At 40.1% G+C, this 17,711-nt stretch overlaps 1 long non-coding RNA gene across 1 annotated transcript; it reads left to right on the forward strand.

Moving 5' to 3' along the window:
• The first annotated feature begins 629 nt into the window (after nt 1-629).
• On the forward strand, nt 630-4,043 carry LOC127481500 (uncharacterized). Its single transcript, XR_007908226.1, has 3 exons — nt 630-890; nt 3,108-3,262; nt 3,678-4,043. It is a non-coding gene; the product is annotated as an uncharacterized LOC127481500 (long non-coding RNA).
• Nucleotides 4,044-17,711: the final 13,668 nt, after the last annotated feature.

The following is a 17,711-nucleotide window of genomic DNA, read 5'->3' on the forward strand; positions in this document are numbered from 1 at the left end:
TTTACCAGTCAAGCAGATAATTCTGCTACCTGGTCTGTTTACTATTTTCCAAAGTGTACATACAAGGCTCAACTTACAGGAAAACCTGAAGGCAGCATCTTTTACACTAGAATAGAGAGGACTTCTTTCTGCTCCAAGATGCACTACAGTGCAAAGGCAGTGCACGGCCCCCACCACTGCCAAGGGAGCAGTTTGAGAGGACACGTCTTTTTTAGAGGCCGGGCCAAACTCGGTCACCGATTCTTAGCCGGTACTTTGTTGAAATTGTTAATAACTATTCTCTCGGCTGCGCCTTTCCCCGACACAAACGAGATTCCCCAGCTGGCTCTGCCACCCGCTGCTCCGGCTGGAGAGGGAGGGAAGGCTGCACCGGCCGCATGCCCCTGCTCCCCCCTTCGCGCCCCTCCGCGGGGAGGTGGGTGCTTGGCAGCTACACAGCACGGCCTCAGCTCCCCCCTTCACGTCAACGCAGTCTGCATCCCTGCCGGGAGGGTCCGTGGGCGCCCATGCAAGGACAACTCTCACCCTCCTCGCGGCTCGCCCGTCGCCATTCTAAGGCCCTTGAGGTGCTGAGGAAGCCGCCGCCGCGCCCTCGCCATCACAGGGACAGCGGAAGCGTCACCGGCTGCGATGGCCGGCTTTTTGTTCCCGAGTTGTGTCGTGGTTGTTAAAATTAAATAGTTATTTCTTGTAGTGGAACCTCTCCTGAGTTAGTGGCTGGTCTCAAAGCAGCAGTGAGCTCCTCACGGCAGGTTGCCTGAGGAGGGCAGCACGTCCTTCCCAAGTGCTGCTGTCATTTCTGCCGTTCCCCTCAGGTTTTGCCGTTTCTTAATAAAACAGTCACCAGGGGGAAGAGCACAGGGAAGTAGCAGCTTTCTGAATTTCTCCATGTAAATGACTCTCTAGGTTATTTTCTAGGTCTCCTTTGAACTCCTGGTTCAAGATCAGAACAAGATCAGTACTGTTCAGTTTCAAGAGAGAAAAAAAATGTACAAATGTAGCCGGATGCTATTTACCTTTTTGTCCTTCCATGAAATGGACAACTCAAAACTGAACATATGTTTCTGCACATTTGTTGTAATACAGCAATGTGTACAGTTATGTTTGGAGAGATCTGTGAAGCGCAGTGCGGCAGAGGGCCCCCCCCCCCCCAAGCTCCTGAGGTAAATGGATTTTTTTAATGGGGCTTCCTCATATCGACAAGCAATTTTCATTAACTTGGCCAACTCTAAATGCAGTGGCTAGCTGTTCTTTGGTATCTAAAGAAGGAGGGCTAATAAGTCTATGAAACTCATCTTGTCTAAGATTTTTTTTTCCTGGGGAGTTTTAGACTCTGTACATATATATATATATATGTACGCATATCTGAGTTGCAAACTTAACGAATTATGACTCCTGAACTTAACATTGCTAGTAAAGTTTGGCATCTCTTAGCCATTAACAAAGCACCTCTTGCACTTAACAAATACCTGGAAACACAATTTTCTTTTAACACAGGACTCCCTGACTAGCCTGGGCTAGAAATGTCAAGCAGGCTGTATAAAGATCAGTTTCAGTGAATGGCTCAATCAAGTCATCTTGAAAACTCATCTGTATAATTTCCTACTCATATCCCTCTTCTGTTATCTTGCCTTAGTGTTCAGGTTCCTCCTTTGCCTTCAGTATCATAACCCCAAGTGTATTCTATGCAACTTTCCACACCACCATTTCTTTACAGCTGCTAATTAAAGATCCCTCTGAATAAAGCACTCTGTTTGAACATTTGGAGTGCCCCTCTGAAAGGCCCCTTTTGTGAGAGACCATCTTGTGGATCACAAGGAAGACAAGGCACTTCAGAAAAGAAACTCTTTTACTTTGTAGCCACTTCTCTGTCTCAAATTAATTAGCTCTGCTCTGTTTCCAAGTGTAATAACACTGGAGAGGTGAAAGGAACCTTTCAGGGAGTAAACTACAGCACACCCTCCCACCAGCCTTGAGCAACAAAGCAAACTATAAAGAGTGGTCATAAGAGGTGATAGCTGATTAGGAGTGAGGTGGAACTCAGGTGGCTGGGACTGTAATTCGCACACACCACATACACCCCAACCTCCTAAAGTATTAGCGTTTCTATTACACCCGATTAAAAAAGAGGCCCAGAGTGATCCTCACGTTGGCAATTTGTAAATAAAATACAATTAAAGTTATTTTGCTTGAAAAAATCCCACATTCTAATCCATGTGTTTTCTTGACTTGATAATCACTTCCTGATGACTGTTTCTTGTCCTGCCTGTGCTTTAAATTTACCCTGTATCCCTGGACACCTTAGCATGTGAACATATGCATCACTAGTGAAGAGGCTACGTTCATCTAAGTCCATATACTCGTGTCCATATTAGAGCTGCTGAATTTTCTCCATGAATTAAATGCTCTTGAAAACAGTGTACGGTCAGAACCTATACTGAAAGACTGCCAAAATCCAAGGCCTACATCCATAGGGTTGTACGGGTCAATACTTTATGTTTGTGGGATGAACGTGATAGAGACAAGTTGCCCTGAAGATACTCCAGCTTCTCTGACAAGCATTCACCCATGAAGCAACTCTTTTGGAACCCTCTTGAGAACAATTCTCTTCTTTCTGTTGCCATCATTCTTCATGTCTTGCTCACAGAAGCTAAGTATAGCACAGTGGGTATAGCACAGTGAGTACTGCAGCTTTCATTCATACCAAAGGCAATCATCTCTGTATTCTCTTTGAGTAAATCTCCAGAGATGCATAAATTCACCATAATTTGCATTTGCTCATGAACAGCATCCCTGTAGGGTTATTGAAATTGCATGTTGTATTATTTGAATCATTTTAGCTTAGCTGAAGGCCACAAAACCTGAAAGGTGGTTTGTTATTGGTTCTTGGTCTTCCTGCCTTGTGTCAAATTTTGCTGTTAAATATATGAATGTAAAACAGCCATTGGCTACAAGTGAATTACACTTCTCATGCTCAGATCTAACAAAGAAAAGGAATTGACCTATGCATTTTGTTGTCATGTCCTCCATGTATATGTAACCTTTTGGACAGGAAAATTCATACATGTGAATTATAAACTCCTCTGAGGCTTTGTTTTTATTTTCAGTATGAGTACCTGTGCTGCAGTGATTTGATTTGAGCATATGACTGCAGGATATTATTTCATATCATTCAAGTCAATGGGGATCCTGGAGAAAATTCAATTGCAGCAGGACCAGTCTTTGAAGAATGTCACTCTCCATGTAAGGTGACAGAAAACAGGTATGTTTTTATGGTCAAAAGTAACCAGTGCAGCTGATCAGTCTGCATAGTGAATGCTCACTCTGTCCCCACTGATGGCAAACAACCTCACTGGCAGAAACCAACCTGGATCTTTTTTTCCCTCAGAAAATTAACAGGAAAACAATAAGCCTGCTGTCAGACAATCTATAAAGAATGAGAATAGTGAAGCGTATGATATTAATTATTCAGCATAAACTGTTCACCCTGCTCTTCCAGCAGGCACTGTCTTCTCCTACTCCTACTCTTTTTGGTTTAGCCTGCATCTGCCTAAAATTCTGACTGGACAATGTTGCAACTGACCCCAGTGAAACATTTTCCAGCCACCTCTGTTTGTTGCATTCATGATTTACTATTCAGCATACTCAGTTCTGCATTTTTTTTTGTGCTAATCTAGTGTCTATGAAGGCAAGATGCTGAGAAATGTGGAAAATAGAGGAGCACAACTGCGGGGAGTGGAGAGTGATGTGGAGCAGGTTCAGCTGTGGCACGATGCAGCTGGCAAAGAGTCATGGAGCCTTATCAAGCAGTCCGTTCAACCCATACATGTGTCCCAAGAACTTCAGGGGAATAGCCTTTGTGATTTTTTTTTCCACATAATTAAGATTGTATTGGGTTCTTAAACCTCTGTATAATCCAATAAAGAAAAAAATTAAAAGTTCGTTAAATCCCCTGCATTAAAAGAAATCCTGCAACCTAGCTGTTTACCTCAAAAAGCTCTTTGTAGTGCCTGATGCTCATGTTTTGTAAGTGTTCCCTGAAGACCATTATTCATCAGCACAGAGTTCAGCACAGTCAAATGAGAGACTCATGGTTTGGAACTGTATTTCTGAAAAATCTTGCATATCCATTTCTTCCCTTGGCCAGTTAATATAACTGACCCAGACATCTCTCTGTTCCTGCCTGTTCTTGCCTCCTTACCCTTATCATGCATGACATGAAACAGTATATGAGCTGACAACAAATCTAGATGTTTATGTCTTCAGTAGCATTATTTAAATGAGCTACACTGACCAAGAGACTTCTGTTTGTCTTCCAGGGACAGATATTTCCATGTTCTTACTGCACTTCATGCTGCAATTTCATGGTTCTGCTTCTAAAAATAATTTGCTTTAATTTCTCTCTGTGAAGCCAGTCTAAGGCCTCAGTCTTAAGTTTACGTGTTGCAAGAGAAACTCTGCCTTGATTTTGATTGTTATGAACACCAGGAGAGAGATACCAGTGTACACCACAACTGTGAAAGTGACAGATCACTGTGTGTTTAACAAAGACCCATCTGAAAGTTGCTAGTTGCACCAGATGTGTTTAAAATTATTAGAAATAGGTTTGTTTGTTTGTTTTGTTGGGGTTTTTTATCTCAGAGATTATAAATCTTTGAATAAAACCAAAGTGGGTGTATTGATTTCTCAAGTATTACCACACTTTAACAAATGGATTTCTCCAACTATTTCCCTGTTTCCAAGCAACCTTGCTGAGGAGAAAGACAAATTGAACATTGTGCTAACAGATTGACATAAGACTTTGACAGCTATTTTTAATGAATGTGAATCTAAATTACTGCACCAACCAGCTTCATTCAAAATCTGTGGTCTCGGCTAATATAATACTTCTAGTTTATTTCTTTTCACTTTTGCCCAAGACACACAATCCACAGAAATCAATCCAGATCTATAATTATTGGCAGGGTGATATGGGTAGCCATGGTACTTATGCCTCTGACAGCTCCTTTCACAAATTGAGGATAATCTGAACTGGAAAGACAAATTGGTTATGCAAGTGAAGATAGACAAATGAAGGCAAGAGTGGATTCAGTCTGCAGAGAACAGAAACATTGAAATTTAGTTCATTTTCTCTTTTGAAGACACTTGTGAGCTAAGTATCTACAAAAGTGTGATCAGTCATAGATAGAGATAGGGGAACAGCAGTAAGTGTCGAGATCAAACAAAAGTCCTGCTTCCCTCAACACAGGAGAACAAGCCTCAGTAGATGGTTCACTACACCCACATAATTTTGTTCCCTGGGGAGCCCACTTACTCTTTCCTGCTTCTTGAACCAAACTGTTTCCTTCTGCCTGCTGGCATCTTCCCTACAATTTTCTGCTGTACACGTAAAACTTGCCAAATAATCCTATAAGGCCTTTATAATGAGAAAGCCCTTCTGTCTGTTGTTGCCTTAGACGGTGGTCCTGTTGTTTCAGCTCTGACCTTGTCACTGTGTAAAGTCCAGTAATTGTTCTTTGTGCTGAAGTGGAAATATGAATGCTTAATATATATTGTAACTACATCTGTGATTATGAGCTGACATAGGTCCTCGTTAACACTGTCCGGAAGGATGCTTTCACTTGGGACCCAACAGGCAATTGTTTGTTGTTATCTGAGTGCAACCCCAGTCAGCCAGCACCAGTTCTTGACCTGTCCAAGGGGCCAGGCAGGGCGAAGCAGGGATTAGGAGCCCTAATTGAGGCTAGGTTTCTCCCAGTTTTGTGATAACTAGAGCATTGTCTCAAACAAAACTATTAGTTAATATAGTATACTATCCTATATTAAAAATATAATAATGAAACATAATATAATATTTTATTCTGATTAACATTTGCTTCAAAATGTCAGTAGAATATTATGTATTGTACCTCAGAATGGGTCTGTGGTGCAAGCAGTTCAGAACAGATGATCACCACCAAAACCAGTAAGTCTTATTCTCTTCCTTCTGTACGGGCTATCTAGCAAGACAAGATCAGCAGTACTTTTCATGCTATTTAAGAGTACTGTCCCTATAATGATCAGAACATGAATTCAGGAATGAGCACTCTTGCTTAGGTGGTAAGGCAGTATGAGCATCTGATGTCCATGAGTTTCTGGACATGTGATACAGAAGGGGCTGTAATTAATACTAGCAGAATATTAGATACCCTTTATAAAAAGACCATGCTTTCGTGTGAACATGGAAATATGAGGTAACATATTAATGCCTTATATTAAATAAAAATCAGTGATGATTATGTTCTTTCCCAGCTTAAAATAGAAACTGTGGATCTGTTAATTGCTTTTAATACAGGGGTAAAGTTTTATGGTTTTCTATAAAACTATAGAAGCTTTTCAAAACATTTTAAGTGCACAATAGGCCTGTTTGGGTAGTATCATTTTCATTTTCAAAACAAAAAAGTAACTTGTGAGGAATGGAATTGCAAAAATAAGCTTTGTTACTTAATGTTAGTGCTCCCATGGACAAGACAACATACAAAGTCTGTAACAAGCAAAGCACAGCCCTAAGACATTAACATCGAAATTGGAAAGGCAATTTCCAGTCTGTGGAAATTCCTTTTCCCACATTTGGTATTAACTCATATAGGGAGGTAAGTAGAACTTAAGGCCTCCCATGTCTAAGTTTTGATTTTAGAATATGCAGCTTCACTTTAGATAGCTATGTGGTCACAATTAAGTATGTAATGGTCTTAGCCATCTAAGGCATGGGTCATTCATAGCTTCCTTTTAATGCCAGTGGAAAAAACTCATCTCTCTTAAATATGAGTCAAAGTGCATGGTAAGTTCAGCAGCCCCGTGGTACTCAGGATAGGTGTGACCCAGCTAGGTTGAGTGCTGGATGGCCTCTTAAGCACTCCTTAAGCAACACTTAGTTTAGACAAACTTCTTCATTTTGGAAAAGTAGAGATGGCACATTGAAATAATGTTTTGTTTGCTGCAAATATGCTTCATGTGGGCCTGTTTCAAATAATCAATTTAATGTAGGTAGGAAAATCATTTTGGTCTTGCACTATGCAGTCTCTGCACTTTATTCCTTCTCAGAAATAAAGAGGCTGGTGGGTGGCAGAGCAGCACATCACAGGCCAGGAATCAGGTAGCACTGGTGAAGAATAGTGAGCTCAGGCTGCAGCAGAAAGTCTCACATGAAACATGATTCTTAATGCATCTGTGTGTTTGGGATTGAGAAAAAATGGTACTTTGCACCGAGCATCCAGGTTGTTTCGTCATTATTCTGAATTGGTTGTCCTATTTTTAAGTAAATTAAATTTTTTAAACATAACTTATGATTTTCAAAGAATTTTCTTCTCTCTATGTCTTACCTGGTTAATGTGACAAAGACATAGGCATAGTAGTAGGTTTCCTGACAATCTAAGGCAGAAAAATACTCTGAGATACCATTTAGGCTTCTGAGGAGTTGTTGTATTCAGCATAGTGTGAAGACCTCTCTCCAGACAGTGTAACAGTCTTGGTTTTTTGTGCTGAGCAGAGTAGATTAAAGGTTTTCACAGATATTTTCTGTCACCAGAGCATTAGATACAGATATTAAGTACTGATTCCCCTGAAGTAAATTCAATCTTTTTGTTAAACACTGAAAATACTAGTTTTTAGACACTCGTCTGTGTATCTGCAGGAGGAATGTTTTTAGTGGAAATCCATGTTTTTCCTTGGTAAAACAAACAAACAAACAAACAAACCAAACCTGTTCTAACTTCAAACCTTAAAATATAAGGGCTTCTTTCTTATCTTTACCACAGGCAGCTGACTTTCTTTACCTCCCAAGTTCCATGGAAAATATTACCTTGAGTCATGGTTTGTCTTTTTCTTTCCTTTTCTTCCTTAAGGACTCTTTAAATTATTCTTCCTAGTATTATTAATCCTGAAAAAAATGTGGTACCTGACAGGCTGCTTTAGTTGCAGAGAGGAATAAGTTCAATGGAAAGACTGAACTGGATGCATGTAACAGTCTAAAATGCTTTTTAAGTGCATTTAAGTGGAAAAAAGCACCTTTTATTTCCACAAATAAGATAATTAACTGAGTCTGTTCTGTTTTGAAGGAAAATCAGTATTTAAGGAAGGAACAGAACTGCATTTCTGTGGGGTGAAGCGCTGACATTGCCCTGCATTTTTCTGTGCAAAAAAGAGCATTGAGAACAGTATCTTTATGCTATCCCTGGAGTCAATTGCAGTAGACAGGGTGCAGCCTTCAAAGTGAAGCTGTCTGGATGCAAGTGGAAAATGCTACAGAAATTCCATTTGTCAACATAAATCTTCAGTGAATACATGTCCTAGTAAACCAATTTCAGTAATATTAAGTGACTTTTACCTAAGGTTTGTTTCTCAAGGTTGTTTCAGAAGGGGTTAAACAAGGGTACTGGTTTTTAACTTCCAGTGCCAGAATATGTACATTTCCAGTAATCCATACATTGAGAAATCCACTTACAGAGATCAGTGGGAGCAAAATACACAGAATCATGGAACTGCTTGACAGCTGGTCTGCAGCACTTGCTGGCAGCAATTTCCTCAACCTTCATAATCTGAATAGAGTGAGCACGGGTACGGTGACGGGCTCTCATATCATGGTAGCATTGAGTGACAGCACCAGGGATGGTCAAATCTCTGTATTCCCTGTACACAGAAAGCAGCTGTATCTGTGCTATGTATTAGGTCAAGCTGTAGTAGAAATTTCTAATTTCTCTGAAGTTGTAAGGAATCATCATGAAATATGGAAACAGATTTTCTTGGTTTGAGATAAACAAAAATTATATATTAGAAAGGAGCCAAAAAAATAATAAGAAAGAAGATTATTAAAACCCTAGACATATTAAGAAAAAAATGTGTATGCAGTACATCACATATTGTATCATATAATATTTATTATATTATTACCTGAAGGAAGACTCCAGATTATATGACCTTGTCAGCTGCCCACAGTTCAAGATGCAATCACTCAACTCTGAGAGTAGAATTTCTGTGGGAGATCCTGAAAAAAGTAATACATATTAATTATAAAAAAAGGGGACAGTTTAAAAACATACTTTGATATTCTTGCCTGGGCGGAAGTTCCATTGTCACTCTGACTAATAAATCAAATGCACTAAGGCTGACTCATATCCAGGAGAAGGATGCAGTTTTAGAGATACACAGTAAAGTTTGTATTTCAAAACCAAGAATTCCCAAGTTTGTGTAGCTACAGCTAACTAACCCAGTAACCTGAATCTTACTTATCAGAATTCCCATGCTTTTCACTTTAAAAAAGTTGCAATTAATGAAGCAAGACTTTGACCTTTGATGTTTCACTTCATTAAGGATTCCTCAAAGTCCTATGAGGAAGGAGGTACAACTTATTTGTTAAAAAGCTACCTGGTCTGATCTGCAGTTCACCTAAAGTATTTTATGCCACCTGCTTTCACACTCTTAACAGCACAATTAACATACCTTACAATGAAGCATACAAAGAAATAAAGACTACAACATGAAGCCAGAGAAAACAACCATTCTGTCTCAAAATATGTGTTTATTGAGGAGTGCAAGCTTATTGAAAAGATTGACATAATAGAAATGTGCCCCTCTAGTATTCTCGTGGTTTAAAAATTGCTTGCATATCGTCAGCCACTATTGCCAATGGCAAAGATATGTTGCCATGGCATTTCAGTTGTCCTTTTTCATTATCTTATTGCTTTTTGGCCACTTAAAGAGCCTTCAATAAAACATTAAACAAAAAGCTTTGGACCATAACACACTACACTCTGTAAATGTTGCACAAATATTCTTTGATTAAACCATACATCATATTTCAGAGGCAAGTAATTACTTGTATCGTTTGCTATTCCAAATGTATGGAGTCTGAGTAGAACATATTAACTAGTAGTTGAGGCCTTTGGTCTCAAGTTCACAGTATATCCAATTGTTGTATATCCAATTTATCAAGGCTGGAGATGCTCATACAAAAATTCTACATATTATATATCATAAACTTTAGAAATTTTGCATGTAATGCACCAAATGAGTGTGGAAAGCTGCCTATGATTTTCTCTAATTCTAGGTTATGAAAGCCCTCAGCGTTCCTATAGCATTCTGTGCGTATTTCATTATCTTTCTGAGCTAACAAGAATTTTAACCTGTATTTTCCAAATTGAAAAAAAGAGCTCTGTTTCTAAAAGGGAAAAGATATCAGCTATAAATAGTCTAAAATGCTCATACCCTTCAATTGTAACCATTATAATTGGCTCATACAGCTCTTCTTTTAACCTTCCCTGTACTCTTTCATATGAAGTGTAGAGGATAAACAAAAGTGCCTTTATATTATGTTTCAGGAAATTTGCAGTAAGTTTCCCCAAGGCTGTAGGCTAGCCAGTCTGGAATATTAAAAACAAACTACTATGTAATACAGAGAACAGATTACATAGCTTTTGTCAGCTGTAGAACAGTCTGCGACTGAAGTCTGCTGCAGAGTTCCTGCTGAAGGACTGCCAGAAAGTTATGACTTGGAGCTGGGCAGCAGAACAACTCTGAGAGAGCAGTCTACCATTTTGGTAACTGTTTCAAACCTGAGTTGGGTTTTATTTTGTCAAACCAAGCCTTGTTTACATTTGTAGTAGTACATAAAATTGGCCAGGAACCATTCTCTGGCCTTGAGGACAGCAGGCATGGCTTGGCTTAAATCCATGTAACTAATCTCTTTTATCCTCCCAGGTTGTTTATGTTCACCTGTGCATCCCCTTTAGAGCAGTTAATGTCCTATGGTTATTCCAAGGCATGCCAAAATATTGCTTTGGAGAGGACTCGCTGGTGGCAGACAAGTCAGGCCAATATGCAGACACACCTGCCCCAGCCTTATTCTCTGTACTTAATTTGGGGCAATTTTTCACTCAGGTCCCACTCTGTAAGTGAATATAGTATACAGAGTGGATGCAGTATAGATAGTTCTTTTTTTTTCTACTTGTTTAAATTTTTTTAAAGTGTAAGCCAAAAGACTATGCTGAAAAAGAAGCAACACCTACTAATCTTTCAATTTCTAATCTTTATAGTCAGAATTAATGTCACAAAACTGCCAAAAAGAGCTTTTCAAAATACTTCCCCAGGGTAGGAACTATTTGGCCTTAAAGAACAAGAGTGGATAACTTTCCCTCTTAAAATAACTCAAGGTAATCTTGCACAATTTTGATGTATTAAACCAGAATTTTATGAAAACATATACAAGATTTCAGGTGGGGGTAGGGGGTCCTGTGTACTAAATTCCAGCCCTCTGACAGTGGATATATTTCCCTCACCTTTGTAGATCCTTAGAAATAGTCCCTAAATCTTCAAGACTAAAATACTCAGGATAGGGTAGGGTAGGGTAGGGTAGGGTAGGGTAGGGTAGGGTAGGGTAGGGTAGGGTAGAATAGAATAGAATAGAATAGAATAGAATAGAATAGAATAGAATAGAATAGAATAGAATAGAATAGAATAGAATAGAATAGAATAGAATAGAATAGAATAGAATAGAATCATTTCAGTTGGAGTGAACCTAAAATGATCATCTAGTCCCACTGCTTGACCAATTCAGGGCTGACCAAAAGTTAAGCAAATTATGAAGGGCATTGTCCAAATGCCTCCTAAACACTGACAGGTTTGGGATATCAACCACCTCCCAGGGAAGCCTGTTCCTGTGTTTGACCTTTTGGTAAAGAAATGTTTCCTCAACTCCAGTCTGAACCTCCATTGGTGCAGCTTTGAACCATTCCCATCCTGGGTTGTTGCATCTCAGGAAGAAGAGACCGGCATCTCCCTCTCCACATCCCTCCTCAGGAAGCTGTACAGAGCAATGAGGTCACCCTCCAGCCCCTTCTCTCCAAACTAGACAACCCCAGGGTCCTCAGCTGCTCCTCACAGGACATGCATTCCAGCCCTTCCACCAGTGTTGTTGCCCTCCTGTGGACCATTCAAGGACCTTCACGTCCTTCTCAAACTGTGGGGCCCAGCGCTGCACACAGGACTCAGGGTGAGGCCACACCACGGCTGAGTACAGCGGGATGATCCGCTTTTGGCAGCTGCTGATGCTGTGCCTGATGCACCCCAGGATGGGGTTTGCCCTCCTGGTTGCCCAGGCACACTGCTGACTCACACTGAGCTGCTGCCCACCAGCACCCCCAGATCCCTCTGTAGGGTGTAGTGGCTGCTCTCCAGATACTCCTCTCCCAGTTTATACTTGTGTCCAGTGGTACTCCATCCCAGGGGCAGAATCCAGCATTTGTTCTTGTTAAATTTCATGCCACTGATAATTGCTCAGTGCTCCAATCTATGCAGATCTTTGCACTTGTCCCTCAAGCACCTCTCAGTCAACAGTGCCTCTCAGTTTGGTATTGTCACCGCACCTGCTAATGGTCCATTCAAGTCCTGTATCCAGACCAGGGATAAACATGTTGAACACAACTGGTCCAAAATCTGAGCCCCGAGGAACACCACTGGTGACTGTTCACCAGCCAGATGTAGCCCAACACACTACAAGCCCTGGAGCCCTGCTGTTCAACTAGTTCTTCATCCAACACTGTGTCTTCTCACAGCTGGACAACTTGTCCAGAAGCATACTGTGAGGAAGAGTATCTAAAGCTTTACTACAGTCTGGGAAATCTACATCCACCAATAATGATGAAACATTTATAATCAAATCATCTAGAGGCTTAGGGATATGTGGCTACATTGTACTGACTTTTCAAACACATTTTTCTGAATTAGCAAAACAAAGAAACTCGTAGGAAATCATTACTCATCATGCTTTGTTAGTATTTTTTTCTGATGTTGTGCTGCAAGGGGCATCTGGCAATATTTTTACACAGGTGCTTAGCTTTCATGCTTTTTTTTTTTCTTGAGGAGCTATTTGCTATATGACTCCTTTCTTGATTTTTCATCTGTCTTACTGATCAATCAAATACTCTCAGCCAATTTAAAGACTCAGAGAAAGATCTTACGTTGGTGTTGGTGCTGAGAGGGGAAATCATCTATACATGTGTGATTCAAGAATGAACAGCAGTTGATTTGATCTCAGACATTAACTAAGACACTGTAATAACTACCGAGAAACAGAACATCTCTCTGTAGGAAATAAAAAAGTCTTCACCATGAAACCATGAAGCTGAAATGGCTTTTCAGCGTTAGAGTGGAATTCCTTCACTGGCACTGTTCTCTATGCTTCCCTTACATTTCTGACCAAGTTGTCACAAACCTGCAGGTTTCTTTCATATTTTCCCTTCAGATAAGATTCCTGTACGTACTCTTCCTCTGTAAAATAAATACCCTGATTAAAAGCAGGAGGTGATTAAGCTACTGATGAAAGAAGGGCTTGAAAGTATAAATAGCTGCTTTTGTTATGTCACTCTGACCAACACACTAGAAACTTCTGGCAATGGAAGTTTCAATAACATACCATAGCACCTGGTATATTCCATCATATTTAAAAGAGTCATTCTCCATAGTGAAGGAGACATATAAAAATTTGTTTCATTAAAGAAGTGTAAGACATTTTTCAATGCTTTTGGGGGTCCACTCCACAGTCCCATTGCAAAGACTATGCTAAATCGTCCTCATAAAATGCTGAGAAAGAGAACCCAAGATAAAAGTTAGTGTTGATACAGAAGGTAACAGCAGCCCTGTATCAGTGATTAAAGAAACTATGCATGCAGTTAAAACAAAGCATTCCCTAATTTTAGTCTATTTCAGATCTGTTTTCCATCTTCGCTAGGACTAGTCTAAGAGAAGCTCATGATTGCTTGAAATATTACTCTTTGACTACTTTCTCCCCAGCTTTCTTTTTTTAACATAGGTTCTTCTGATATCTGGATCCTCTCTCATGAGATATGCTACATACCTGGAAAGGAAAAGTTGCTTTCTAGTGGGGTCTGGTGAGCATAGCTCTTGGTAGGCTTGCCACACTGCAAGGTAATGTGTTGCAGTTTTCTGTCGCCCTGGCTGGCCAGGCTGTCCTGTTGATGTCTACTGCATTTGACAGCATCCACAGAACAGGAAAGAGGATGTGGCCCTGCAAGTACCAGGATGACTCTGGGCAAGGCTGCAAATATTTCTATCTGCAGCTTTCAAGAAATTAAATAGTATTCATGTGGGGTACAGGGAACCTGTCAATCAAAAAAAGGCCAGGTCCTGGAAGTGAAGAAACAATGTATGATGGGTCCAACTTCAGCAGTACAGAAAATGGAAGGGGAAATACAGAAAATGGAGAAAGAGGAACATACATTGTATTGAAGTCACGGTTTAGAGCAAGGCAGGAGACCTTAAGGGTGGGGAGTCTGAGAGCAAAGTCTTAGTTTGGGAAGATGCACCATACGTAGCTAGGGCCTATAGATAGTGTTTACTTTTTTCCACAAATATTTGTGCAAGTTACATGGCTTAGCAGCAAGGTTTGCTTGTCAGCAAGGAAGTAGCTCTTCAAACGATTTTTCTTTCATGAGGTCTTGTCTAACTTTTTTCCCATTGTTGTGACCCAAATCAGAAGGAGAGATGATGAGCACTCTAGCATGAAGTCCTGTAAAATCACAGCTATTTCATGAGAAAGTCATCTCTGAAATGCAGAAATAGAACAGAGACAGGACAAGTAGAAAGTAAGACTGTGTCCTTCTGTCTAGATATGACTTCATGCTCAAGCTACTGCCAAAAAAGCAGTTTGTACCAAAAAAGCATGTAGAGCAGAAGCACTTGTGATGAAGGCAAATTATTTGTGTGGCTTTCATCTCCCTATAATGTCAGACCTTTCTTGAACTTACATTACCTTACTCTTCTGAATTGCTTTCTGTCCGGCAGGGCTTTTCCATAGTAGATCTGCCATGATAACATTTTGTATTGATGTGTACAAAGAATTTAGTTCAAGTGATAATATCTCTCGAAGGCAAAGCTGGTTTTCTTTCATTTACCAGTATGAGACTGGTAGGTCTTTAAAGGAGAAATCCGTAACCCAGTGAACATCTTAGTCCTTGCATCTGTCTAGTAAACAATGAATTACGATATGAGAGGTAGGATGTTGTTGCAATTATATGTAGAAGAAAACCTCTTGTAGAATACTACAAAGGAATATCCAGGTAAAAAAGGAGCCTGTAACTCCAAAAATAATTTTTTTAGTCAAACAGGATGAAATGCCTAGCCAAGAGGTGTGCCTGAACCAAGTGGTCATTCTAAACTTGGAAAAGCTAAAAATGGGCCAGAATACAAAGTTAAGTGTTGATAAAATGCAGCCACAGTTAATGGTGTCATGGTTTCTGCTCTCATGACAAATGCTTACAGGGTTTTCTTACCTCCAGGCATGCTATGTCAGGATGATCGGAGAACAGCTACAACTTTTAGGATGTTGCCAGACAGAAGCCTCTGCTACCTTGGTTTCTGCTCTGTGTCACCCATCTTGTGAAATGACACATTTCCATAAGTTCTGCTGCTGCTGCTATCATTAAGCCAGAAGAACTACCATCCTTGAAAGTGCCACATGATGGTCGACAATGTGGTTCACCTTCTGTCATTGTTTTGTTTTGTGCTTTACATCTTCTGTGCTTTACAGAGCTAAATGGTTCCCACGGCAGTTTGCAGTAACCCTAGCCAGGATATGTTGCCTAGAATTGAAGAAATAGTTCTCTGGACAATCTGGAGTATAGAAAGGCAAAAAGCAGTTCTTTAATTGAGGCACTGTAGGTGCACAAAATATATTGCACACACTGACAGCATAGGCCTGTGCAATTTTATAATACTATATAATGACAATATCTGGAGGTTACCTCATTGGTTACACTCATCCCCAAAACCATCCCTCCTATCAGACCATCCTCGCCATGCCTCCCAAATTTGAGTCAGTGGTCTCAAAACAACCATCACTTCCTCTCAACCCTTGTCCTCCTCATCATCTGTGTCTTCCTTGGAATGGCTTCAAGGGCTCTGAGTAGTTTTGACTGGTCACATGAAGTGGTGTGACCCTGTTATGTCTTATTCTGAGTACATTTCTGCAGATAAGGTGTTTTTCACCTTGCTAAAACCTTTTTCCATTTAAATTCTTGACAAGAAACGTTAAACAGCATTTTAGGAATCTAATACAAAGGTCCTTAGCAAACTAAAAGTACTAGCAAGTTATACTACAGTTTTATATAATATAAATTTTAAGATATCATGTACAACAGCAAAGACATGATTAAAAAACAAGAGCAGATCTCACCTAGTCTTCCAGGATGAAAAGACACAGGCTTTAATTACTCAGGTAAAGCTTAATCCCTGCTTTTTGAGCTGGGTGAGTGGGGACAGAGCCTGGTGAGGATTTCCTCTGCTAGCAAAGACCCATGCAAGGACATCCACCCAGCCAAGAACTTTTAATGGGCTCGAGAAGCACATTGCAAAAGTTTGTTCATGTGCCAGTGAACAGCATGGCACAGGAGAAGCTGGACAACCATCGTGGTTTATAGACAACCTGCTCAGATCTCTACACTACCCTTCCCATGGCTCAGGAAGGTGGAAACAGGTTGTGGCTTCCCTGTGGTACTCCCCACTCCCTGATACATGCACAAACTTTCTTTTTACTAGGCTGTGTTCTGGGTTTTCCTCTTTGTATTTTCACTTTCTGGCCTTCCAGAAAAAAGGTTGGAAGATCTGAGATGTTGCAAAGTTATTTAATCCTTTTGAGTTTTTAAGAAAAGGTTATTTTTACCTGCTATTTCTCTCATCGGAGTTTTTTTCTGGAGTCAGCAGTCTCTGTCAACATTAATAAAGTGAATACACTTCTTCTCCCACACATTACTAAAGTATGGCATCAAAGTACAACCTTGCTACAAGCAGATGAAAGCTGCTAGCAACACACATTAATCAGTCAGGCCAGATTTTAGAGGCAGTGTTCTCAAACTTTGATTCATGTGAGACTGCTTCCTGGTTACTATGCAGAGTATGTATCGTATAACAGAATAATTTTTAGCACAGCTCCAATTATTTAATGGTATGCTTCAATGGAAGTGTTCATTAGCAAGCCACATGTAAATGCTTCTTTGGATTCAAGTGAAGGACTGAGAAGGTTATGAGAAGAATTCACCTGTGTAGGCAGATGGAGTTTACCTAATTAAATCATGGGATCTAGAGTACTAGGTTTGGAGGAGACCTCAAGGTCCAGCTTTTGGCAAATGCATGGTGTAGACAAGATAGTCCAGTACCTTGTCCAGCTAAATCTTAAAAGTGTTCAATGCTGAGTAATCCAACATTTCCCTGGGGAGATTATATCAATGGCTGACTGCTCTCATTGTGAAAAATTTTCCTCTTGTGTCTAATTGGAACTTCCCCAGGACTGACTTGTACCCATTACCCCTTGTCTTTTCCATGTCACTCCTTGTAAAAATGGGAGTCTCCATTTTCTTTATAGCCAATCCTTGAAATATTGGAACAATCCCTAACGTTGCATCTCCAGAAATAGATGGAACTGCACTATCTCTTTCATGGCTATTTCTAAAGCATGTCAGGAGACAAGGGATCTTCTCTTATGGCATTGACATGTGAGATTGTGTAGTTTCATTGCAAGGCAACTCTTTTTTTAATCAAACCATGCTTACTTACAATTTTCTAGGTTGGTTGTTTTGGGTTTTTCTTCTCAGCATCCTGGATGTAAGATAAATTTACCCAGTATCTGTGACAAAACAGATACTCCATTATGGAATGAAATACAG

The sequence above is a fragment of the Manacus candei genome, unplaced genomic scaffold, assembly GCF_025592945.1.
Source record: "Manacus candei isolate 608988 ecotype Guabito, Panama unplaced genomic scaffold, ASM2559294v1 h1tg000079l, whole genome shotgun sequence".
In the NCBI taxonomy this organism is placed as follows: domain Eukaryota; kingdom Metazoa; phylum Chordata; class Aves; order Passeriformes; family Pipridae; genus Manacus; species Manacus candei.